Below are 11,112 nucleotides of genomic sequence, written 5' to 3'. Positions count from 1 at the left end.
TCTTGAGCCACAGGCCGAAGTGAGGGGTAATGCGGAGGAAGGCCTCACATACGACGATAAATGACGAAATGTGAAGAAGGGAATCCGGGGCCAGATCGTGAAAATCTAGCCCATAATAGAACATAAGACCCCTAACAAAGGGATCCAGAGCGAGGCCTCACTACAAGAAATATGTCAACTTATGACCACCACTATTGGTCATTGAATGGTCACAAATTTCTATTTATGACCTTTTTCTGACCAAAAACAGAAGGTCAAAAGCTGGGCGTCGTAAACTGACTATAGCGACCTTTAACAAAAGGTCGTTGATCCTATGACCTTCTGTTTTGGTCGCTAGCAACCTCCCCAAGCCACGTAGGCATCTAGCGTGGCAATCTGACGTGGCACAAGATTCAGCCCGGTCAAATTCGATTTTCTACATGGGCCTAGCCCAACAATTCAGCCTATTTGTGTTTTTTTCTGTCAATTTTTGGTTCGATTCATGGGCCAAGCCCAATATTGCAGCCTTTTTATTGTTGGGCCGTGGCCTTCTTACCATCAATTGATTTTTTATTTTTCAATCATTTTATTTTAGAGCTAGTCCCACTAGTCACATGGGCCCCACATGTCAAAAAATTCAAAATATCTCAAATTATATTCATAAGTGGGGCATAAATTGGTCCCGCTGGTCATGTTTCCATTTCACATCTTTTTAACATACATAATCACTATTTCAAATAGGACGGGACAAATATAATTCATCAAATAACACTACATTAGTCTTTTACAATCTGATACAATATTACAATTTACAGTCTACTACAGAACCAAAAAAACTCTTTGCTAAGTAGGGCTTCACTGATTCGCACTTGGCTTCATGGCTTCACACTCCAAAAAAATTAGGCCCAAAGCTCCTGTAAAAGAGTGAACAACTTCAATATTAGCGTACTTAGTGCTGAGGCCAGAACCAAACAACTTCAATATTACAATAGAAAGAGGTCTCGGGTTTATCAAGCACAGCAAAACAGCAGTGTGACTGAAAACAAAAGAGGTCTCAGGTTTAGACTGAAAAGGAAGAGCTAGATATGCATGATGTCCCAGGTTTAAACAAAAGATCAAGAGCACAATTTCAACAAGAGATATATAGTCAGTACAATTGAACAAAGGCTGGACAGTAGCATTATGAGTATTTAAGTGGAGATGTAGCAGACAATCAAATGAATATATTGTGCAGACCATGAATAAAATTAGGCAATCATCGATGGAGAGCGTCTAATGCTCCTAATTAAACAAACAGATATGTTTAGCCAACCAAGAAGGAAACACTAACCAAACAGTGGCAATTTGAGGTGGTGAGCTAGATGAGGTACAAACTGAGATGACATTCAATCATCCGGTAGCAAAACAAGCTTCTAGCTAGCTAGTACACTAGAATGTGACCATCCAACATGCACACACGCATCATGCATGAACATATATGAACATTTTCTGTAAGGGGGACATCAAGACCTTGCTTTGGAAGGACTAAAGAGCACTTGAACGAGTTCTGGTCATCAGGTGCTTCTTCACCATCAGGTTCATTTGTTGCTGCTGCTCATCCTCCTACTCCATCTACATGGACAAGAGCAAGTTAGTTGTTTGCATGGCATTCACTTAATAAAACTGCAGGTATATTCATCTACATTACTTCTTCAGTATAGTACAGTACAAAGGATGGATGGGTTTGAGTTCAAATGTTTGCTTGCACATGTACTACTCATATACTTAGATGTGTGAGAGAGAAAAAGGAGGAAGAAAGAGAGCACGGGAAGAAGGGAACATTAGTAAATAGGGATATCCCCTTCCTCTCCTTGATAAGCCTAAATCACAAGTGTTATGCTGCTAATCTTATGTAGCTTCGTTTCTGAATTTATATTGTTTGTGTGATTGTTTGAGACTGCAAAAAGCTTAAGCTTATATCTACTGGTGAGTTTGAAGATGTAACTAGTTTTCCATTTCATGCAGGTGTGTCTTACAATTTCGAAAAGACTGATAATGGTATTTTAAGCTTATATCTACTGGTGAGTTTGAAGATGTAACTAGTTTTACATTTCATGCAGGTGTGTCTTACAATATCGAAAAGACTGATAATGGTATTTTCCGGTTAAAGCTCACTGCAAATGCGAAAAAAATAGCTGATTTGAGAAGGCCTCTTGAGATTTTGATGAAAGGCAACACTATAAACCACCCTGACAATGCGAAAAAAAATAGCTGATTTGAGCAGGCAAGTAGAACAAATCAAGCTTGGCAATTACAAATTTTTTGCAGGTTACTATTAGCTATATGAAATAAGCATGGCATCAAGTTCACTAAACAAGTAAGCATGCAAAACAAAACCAAGTTTGCACATCCAAAGTGTGTCACGTACTAGAGATGCCTCTGACTGAGAAGTGCAAATCAGAATCACGTATGAAAGGACACTTCCATCAGCACGTTTGTTATTCAAAAAAAAAACATCACGTTTGTTGTACTGACACACAATCAGTTTCCAATTATATCTCAAAACCAATCAACACAAGCTAGCCACGCTACACATCCCAGCTAATTGCAACTTGGCGTTGTAAGCAATAATCGGCAAGCCTTTGCTCTGCCTCAGGCCTCGCTCGACAGAAGAGTAAACGTATTAGTTACTTTTGACCAACCAAGACGAACTACACAGAACAAAACAAGGAAGGAGATACTGTAGAAAGCAAAGCTTCCTTGCGGTTTTAAACAAATTGCCATCGCCTCAAGACAAGAACGCGTGGACATGACTACTACTGCATACACGATAAACCCAGTCAAAAGGAAGCAGGCAAATATACTCGAACGACAGTAGATAACTCGAGCAACAGAGACCGCAAGACCTCTGCATCTGCGTACGGCGCTAGATCCATCTTAACTCGTGGGAACAAGAACATATCTAAAATCGATGAAGCCGAGATATACCTCGGGTGCCAAGCGGAGCGTCACCGTGGGGGTGCTGCTGGAGTCGATCGAGCCTGACAGCGAACAGAGACGGCGGGAGGACACATTGACAGAGACGGAGCTCTGTCCACGAAGCAGACGATGCAGGGGAGGCCATGGCGAGGAGGCAAACAGCGGCGGTGCTTGGACTTGGGCGAGGCTTCGGCTTGGCGGTGCAGGAACGGCGAGGAGGGACTTGGCATTAGGGCGGCGCGATGCAAGGTCCATGGCGGCGGAGTGCACTGTTTGAGACAGAGAGAAATCGAGATGTGTGAGAGAGAAAAAGGATGAAGAAAGAGAGCACGGGAAGAAGAGAACAGAGAAGAAGGGTGGCACTCATCTGCTGGCTCCGGCAAGCTGTGGCTGGTGGTCGCCGGCGGCGGCGTGCAAAATCACAGGAGGAGCTCCTCTCGTGGGGCTCGGGTGCGGGGAATCATGGGAGGAGGCTGCGAGGACGGGCACGCTCGGGCGCTCGCTCGATCTCCTCGGGCGAAGAGGTGGCTGGGAGATGCGGGGAGGGAGGACGGCGAGGTCAGGGGTGGGTGGGAGAGGACTGGATCGGGAGGGGGGCGGGTACGGGGAGGAGGAGGCGGCGGCGAGGAGATTGGGAGCAGGGGATGGATGGATCTGATCTAGGGTTTGGGCTGCGGGGGGTTATCTCTTTTTCTTTTTTCTGTAGATAGATGGATGGATGGATGTGGGACGGATATATGGATGGATGGATGGGCGCCATGTCATCGATCCGTGGGAAGAGTTTTGATTGGTTTAAAAAAACAGTGATTTAAAATAGTTTCTAAGTACTAAAAATTGAGGGATTTTGTGAAGTAACTATCAAAACTATTTTGCAAAAGGGCATCACACAAATTATCACTCAAGTTAGACCACATTTTATGGATGAGCACCAATTTGTATGTATTTCTGATCTTTCTATCTATTTTTAATCATTTTTTGAGTGCCCAAAATGAGTTTTTTTTGTGAAGAACCTATCATATATTTGTTGTGAAATTGGACCAAATAATTTTTATAAAGTATTAGGCCATATTTAATGCCAAATTTCTGCCAAATAGGGATACAAATTTCTGCCAATTCCGCTGGAAGCGGGTCAAATTTGAACTGTAGCTGCCTCATAGTTTGTGCTTTATTTTTTACAAAAATCCTTTCTAGGTACATAAGTATCTATTTAATCAGAGAAACATCAAAAGTTTTCCAAGATTCAACCACTAGCTAGGAACGGTCATTCCCGCCGTTTTGACCACATTTTGAAACGGGCATAACAAATTCAAAAAAAATCAAAAAATTGGAAAACCTTCGCATTGTGTCATTATATATGACCAAGTTTCCAGGAAAAATAATAAACTTGTAATACGGAAATTATTTTAGAAAAGTGTTCTCGTAAATGAGCTATCATGTGTGAAGATTCATGGATTTCAACCCAAACGCTCAATCTCATGGTCACATTCATGGCATAGTTTGTTTAAATGATCTCATATTGTGCACAATCGTGCATCTTGGAATTCCAAACAATGTTGCCTAAGGGAGTTTTCATTTTCTTTGCATGGAAAATACATTTTCCATTTTCCGAGTGCCCGAAATGAGGTTTTTTTGTGAAGGACCTACCATATATTTGTTGCAAAATTGGACCAAATCATTTTTATAAAATATTAGGGCATATTTAATGCACAATTGACAAAATGGTTGGGTGTGAAAAGTTTTGATCCTCCTCTCGTGAAAAAGACAAATTTCCGTCGATTCAGTTGGAAGCGGGTCAAATTTGAACTGCAGCTGCCTCATAGTTTGCTATTTATTTTTTCCAAAAATCATTTCTAGTTACATAAGTACCTATTTAATCAGAGAAACATCAAAAAAATCCCAAGATTCAACCACTAGCTAGGAACGGTCATTCTCGCCGTTTTGACCGCATTTTGAAACTTGCATAAAAAATTCAAAAAAAATCAAAAAATTGGGAAACCTTCGCATTGTGTCATTATTTGTGGCCAAGTTCCCAGGAAAAATAACAAACTTGTAATATGGCAATTATTTTTAAAAAGTATTCTCAGAAACGAGCTATCACGTGTGGAGATCAATGGCTTTCAAGCCAAATGATCAATCTTATGGCCACATTCATGGCATAGTTTGTTCAAATGATCTCATATTGTGCACAAGGGTGCATATTGGAATGGCAAACAATGTTGCCTAAGGAAGTTTTCATTTTCGTTGGACGAAAAAACCATTTTCCATTTTTCGAGTGCCCGAAAGGAGGTTTTTGTGTGAAGGAACTACCAAATAATTGTTGCAAAATTGGACCAAATTATTTTATAAAATACTAGGCCATATTTAATGCACAATTGACAAAATGGTTGGGTGTAAAAAATTTTGATCCACCTCTCGTGAAAAAGACAAATTTCCGCCAATTCAGTTGGAAGCGGGTCAAATTTGAACTGCAGGTGCCTCATAGTTTGCTATTTATTTTTTCCTAAAATCATTTCTATTTACATAAGGACCTATTTAATCATAAATACATGGTTTGGTGGCGATACGTCGAGGTTTGGGCGGTGGCCGAGGGCCCCAACTCTAGAGCGCGTAAACTCGCATGCCCGTCGCGTGGTCACCGCGTGACCGTAATGTTGCCATGTGTTCGGGCGGCCTAGGCATGTCTAGTGGGTTGGGCACTCCCCAGGTTGGTGCTAGGAAGAAAATTACAACATAAGATTCTCACGAGGAGACCGATCGATGCTCAAACATGAATTAGCAGCCAAGTGTTTGATTTGCGGTACGGGAAATGCACATGGCCAATGGGCGTGAGTTTTGGCTGAGGATGATCATCTACTAAGGAGAATGTCTTCACAAATTTTTATCTCAAAAGGAGGATCCTAGGTGGTACTTGCTTTGCAAAGTACCACGCTGGACAAAAATATGAATGTTGAACCTGGGCTCAAAATAATGAATGGAGTGAGCTGAAATTTTGTGGAGGATGGTTATTTGGGCATAGGAAAGCATTGTAGAAAATTGATACCATTTGGACATGCCAAAGTAGTAGTTCCTTTACAATGCTCTTCTATGGACAGAAACTTGGGAAAACTAGTGAGAGAGATTGGATGAATGAAATGAGCTCAAAATTGGTGTAGGTAAGTTACTTTGGTATGGTCATGCGCTGGTCAATTTTCAGATCATTTGGGTAAGCCTAGCTAGTACTTACTCCACAAAGCTTCTCTCGAGGTAGAAACTTTGGAAATTTCCCGAGAAAGATTTACTAGGAAAATTGCGCTGAATATTACCATGTGGCAATGATTTGGGTATGGAAGAGTGCCCGAAAAGTTTGAGGGTAATAGGAGGGGTCTATATAACACTTGCTTTGCAACGTGCCAATTTGGCCATAAAATATAAATTGAACCTGGGCTCACATAGATGATTTGACTGATCTGCAATTTGGAGGAGGGTGATAATTTGGTCATATGAAGGAACTGTATACATTTCATGTCATTTAGATATATAAAAAAGGTACTTCCTTCACAATGCTTCTAGGTGGACAAAAACTTTGAAAATTTGCCGAGGAAGATTTGCTAGGAAAATGGAGCTGATTTTTGTCATGCGGTAATGATTTGGATAGGAAAGAGTGCCCAAAAATTCCGAGGGCAATCAAGAATATATAAATAGCACTTCCTTCATAAAGTGTTGTTGTGAACAGAATAGGAAAATGAATATTTTTGAATTAGTTTTGAACTAGGCAAGGAAGAATTTTTACATATTTGATGAAGATATGACCCAAAGAATTTATGAGATTTTTTTGGGAATTTTGGGAATGATAGAAATATAGGTTGCTTCACAACCTAGGGCAAAAACTGCCACATGGACATGACACATAGGCAAAACTGATGAGATGGCGCCTAGTCATCACAATCCACCACAATCTACAAGGCTATGACCATCTATATTGGTCATTAACAACTAGAAATAAGGCAGCGGACTAGCACTGTTTGCTTTGTGACCATTTCGTGTAAGGAAATTACGACCTTTCTGACCAAAATGGTCGCAATGGTTTAGGGTTTGGAGCCCCCTGAATAGATTTTGACCAATTGGTCTAAAATGGTCATAAATTTATGACCAATTGTTCGAGGGTCACTAATAGAAGGTCATAAGTTGACATATTTCTTATAGTGCCTAGTCCTCGGAGGAAGTGGGAGACGAACACGACGCTCTCCTTGGGTTCGGGAGTAGGGACGACCTGCCCTCGGGCGGGAAGCCGATGCAAAATTTCGACGGTCAGATATTTGGCCTCTCTCAACCTATTGATGTCCTCCTCCGTGACGGAGGAAGGCATCCACCGACCTTGAAGGTTGGATCCAGACATAGTTGAAGGTCCGAAGCACCTGACCTAAGTTTTGGGTGTTAGAACTCAAGACGGGGGAAGGATTTGATTGAGCACGAGAGGGAAAAAAGAAAAAGCCTTGTCCCCTTTATAAAGAGGGTGAATATCAAGCATCCTCCTCGTGGCCGTTTGGGACTTGCCTAAGATCTATGAGTCCTACCAATAGGCACGGTTGGGTTACCCACGTCCGTATTGATGAGAATCCCGTAATAAAGGGGACACGATCTCTGCTTCGACAAGACGTGCCAAGGAAACCGCCTCGTGCAACACGCTGAGATTGGTTATGAAAAATGATTCGAATAAAGACCTGGTTGTGGTGTGATGTCACACTACGGGGTACGCCGGCAGATTATATTTGTGAAAAAAATTATTCTCTCTACGGTTGTATGTGGAACTTGTTTTGTAGAGCCGGACATGGTCCTCGTGTTCAAAATCTTCTATGAATTATTCGGAGGAGGAATCCGCCTTGCAATGCCGAAGACAATCTGCGCGCCGAACTCATCATCATTGAATCCTGGTTCAGGGGCTACTGAGGGAGTCCTGGATTAGGGGGTTCCGGACAGCCGTCTTATATCCTTTGCCGGACTGTTGGACTATGAAGATACAAGATTGAAGACTTCGTCCCGTGTTCGGATGGGACTCTCCTTGGCATGGAAGGCAAGCTTGGCAATACGAATATGTAGATCTCCTTCCTTGTAACCGACTCTGTGTAACCCTAGCCCCCTCCGGTGTCTATATAAACCGGAGGGTTTAGTCCGTAGGACCAACAACAACAATCATACCTTAGGCTAGGTTCTAGGGTTTAGCCTCTTCGATCTCGTGGTAGATCAACTCTTGTAATACTCATATCATCAAGATCAATCAAGCAGGAGTAGGGTTTTATCTCCATCGAGAGGGCCCGAACCTGGGTAAAAACATCGTGTCCCCCATCTCCTGTTACCATCTGCCTAGACGCACAGTTCGGGACCCCCTACTCGAGATCCGCCGGTTTTGACACCGACATTGGTGCTTTCATTGAGAGTTCCTCTGTGTCGTCATTGTTAGGCTTGATGGCTCCTTCAATCATCGATAGCGATGTAGTGTCGTCGATGATGATGTAGTCTTCCGGGCGAATCTCCTTGGGTTCTACATCTTCTTCTACTGGTGTGGGGTCTCCCATGAATATTCCGATCTTCTTAATCAGGTAGCCATTCTTCTCCACTAGTACGATGATTTCCTCCTCAAAATCTTCACGTGTAGCCTTGACTTCTTCCTCCAGTTCTGAAATCCTAGTCATTGCCTTCTTCAGATCTATCATGCCTGCGCACATCTGATTCTCGTAGCGTCGAATGTGTTGGTTTAGTTCCTGGATGAAAGCTGCAATTGATCTCCCATTGCTCATGTCGGCACCCACAAATCTGGTGGATAGTATCCTTGAGATCATTGTGGTAAACTTCTCCAATACGTCCCATGGTGATGTGGGCTGCCATGCTCTTTCCTAGGCTCTAGGTTGTTGCATCAAAGGAAAATTCTATAGGCTCAGTGACTGGCACGAATGTCCTTCCTGGAACTTGAACTTGGATCATCCAGCGCTCCTCCTCAGGTAAAGTGGCGTCGTAGGTCCCAGTGAAGCTTGGTACTCCAATGTTTAGGTACTTAGTGACTACCTTCAGGTGGCGTCCAAAGGGTGTATCTTCATCCGGTTGCGTGAACTTGTTCCTTGCATCCGCCATCCTAAAAGAGTAGAAAAGATGAGGAGTCAGAAATGAGAAGAGAGTAGTGATCTAGGGCTTTATCTTAGTGGTCGTGTCCTACAGTCAGCGTGTGCTCTGATACCATCTTGTAGTGACCAGACCTCAAACAGTCTGATCTCTATGCTTCAGTGTCATCCCTGGATCAGTAATGCTGACACGCATAGTACTTGAAGGATTTATAACAGAGTAGCAATCACACACTTATTACATCGAATGTCTCTAAAGAGAACTTATTGCAATTAATATGGCTTAAGGCCATCAAATAATGATAACAGCGGAAGGCTTGGAAGATAAGTGAGTCCATCAACTCCAACGGCATCACTGAGTATAGAACCATGACCTAAGGCACCTTACTCGTCGTCTGAAAAATCTGCAACATGAACGTTGCAGCCCGAAAACGGGTCAGCACATGGAATATGCTGGCAATGTAACACATAGAGAGTAATGAATAGAAATAGACTATACTACATGCATATATGGCTGGTGGAAAGCTCTATGGTTATAGTTTTGCGTAAAGCCAATGTTTCCCTACTGTAAAGGAATAAATTTTATTTAACTATCATGGTGGTTGTTAAACATTGAGAGTGTAGACACCCTCTCAATCCAAATTAGGCATCATCATTAAACCCAACAAAATTAATTAAAGTCACATGATGAGATTCACATGATAATCCAAGTACTAGATACTCAAGATGTCCATAACCGGGGACGCGGCTAATCATGATTAGTTTATACACTCTGCAGAGGTTTGTGCACTTTTCCGCACAAGACTCGATCTCCTCCGTTGGGATTCTCGCACTACATGGTGTTTGAGAAACGAATGACCGAGACATAGTCTTTCAGAAGCGCTAGCACCTTTCGATCGGGTAGACCGTTACACCTACTTTCCCCTACATCTGCTAGTCTACCACTGTAAGAGTTCACACGACTTAATCAACTATGCTAGAGCCCATAGTAGCTTGTGGCTGCACACGGCAGTTTCTAGCATGAATAATCCCATGATCCCTTTGAGCCTGGGTGGCGGTCCATAAAGAAAAACAGGCAATCGCTACCCAGGTGCCTCAATCCACCCAGATGTGTGTTAAAGTTGCCACCTTAAGTAAATCATTGTGTAACAATCTCACATCTGTCATGGATACACTCACCCAATTCACATCTACTAGCATAGCATGGCATAAGAAAATGTAGAAGTAACTCCCAAAGGTTTGATAATAAAACAGGTAATAGGTACTACCTCATCTACTTCCCAAAACCCACATATTAATGAGATCCTATTCATGCAATTGTTTGAGGATTGATCTAATGCAATAAAACTGGGTAGTAAAGAGGTATGATCAAAGTGTTACTTGCCTTGCTGATGATCCGTGAAACCTAAAGATTGGAAGTAGCAAGCGGCGCACTCTGGGTACTCTATCGCAAACAAACAAGCATACAATAAGCACTCAACTAATGCATAGGTAAAACTCAAATAAGAGATCTAACCAGAAAGTTCAACTTAAGAACTCCGGTTTGCAAAAAGAAACAAATCGAACGAAACAACAAAAGTCAAACGGTGAAAGAAACAAGCTTCGTTTACTAATCTGGACTTAAGTCAAATTTTACAGAATCAAAAACTTGTTTGAGTTGGTTAAATGGAAATAGGGTTTCGAGATGAAACTCTTGGCGCTTGAATTGCCTGATTCCGATAAACGAGCGAAAAGTTATACTAAAATGAAAATCTGATCAGAAATCGCGATCAGAAATAATCATGGAAAATCTGAGAAAAAAGGAAAATTGACGAACAGATTAACGAACGTTCATTCGTTAACTGAAACTAAACGGTGAACTCGTCCGTTAAAACGAACGAACGGGCGAACGCTCGCTAAATAAGTGAACCGAATAAAAACAAAAAAACCGATCTAAATAAAAAAACCTATGGTTTTAAAAAAAAGAACCGAATTGGTTTTCTTCAGAAAACCGGTGGCGGACGGCGGCTACCTCGTCGGAAACCGGTGGAACTCGGGGCTCCGGCGGGGTGGGGTGGCGTCGGCAGCGGGCGGCGCGGACGTC

At 42.2% G+C, this 11,112-nt stretch overlaps 1 long non-coding RNA gene across 1 annotated transcript; it reads right to left on the bottom strand.

Annotated features, from left to right (window-relative positions):
- Positions 1-607: 607 nt before the first annotated feature.
- On the bottom strand, positions 608-3,550 carry LOC125525109. The gene is made up of 3 exons (XR_007291151.1): positions 2,947-3,550; positions 1,489-1,590; positions 608-893 (listed from the first exon to the last, which is right to left on the bottom strand). It is a non-coding gene; the product is annotated as an uncharacterized LOC125525109 (long non-coding RNA).
- Positions 3,551-11,112: the final 7,562 nt, after the last annotated feature.

This window comes from Triticum urartu, chromosome 7, assembly GCF_003073215.2.
Source record: "Triticum urartu cultivar G1812 chromosome 7, Tu2.1, whole genome shotgun sequence".
NCBI lineage: Eukaryota > Viridiplantae > Streptophyta > Magnoliopsida > Poales > Poaceae > Triticum > Triticum urartu.
The sequence above is the reverse complement of the archived record's forward strand: the minus strand, read 5'-3'. Positions and strand labels throughout refer to the sequence as shown.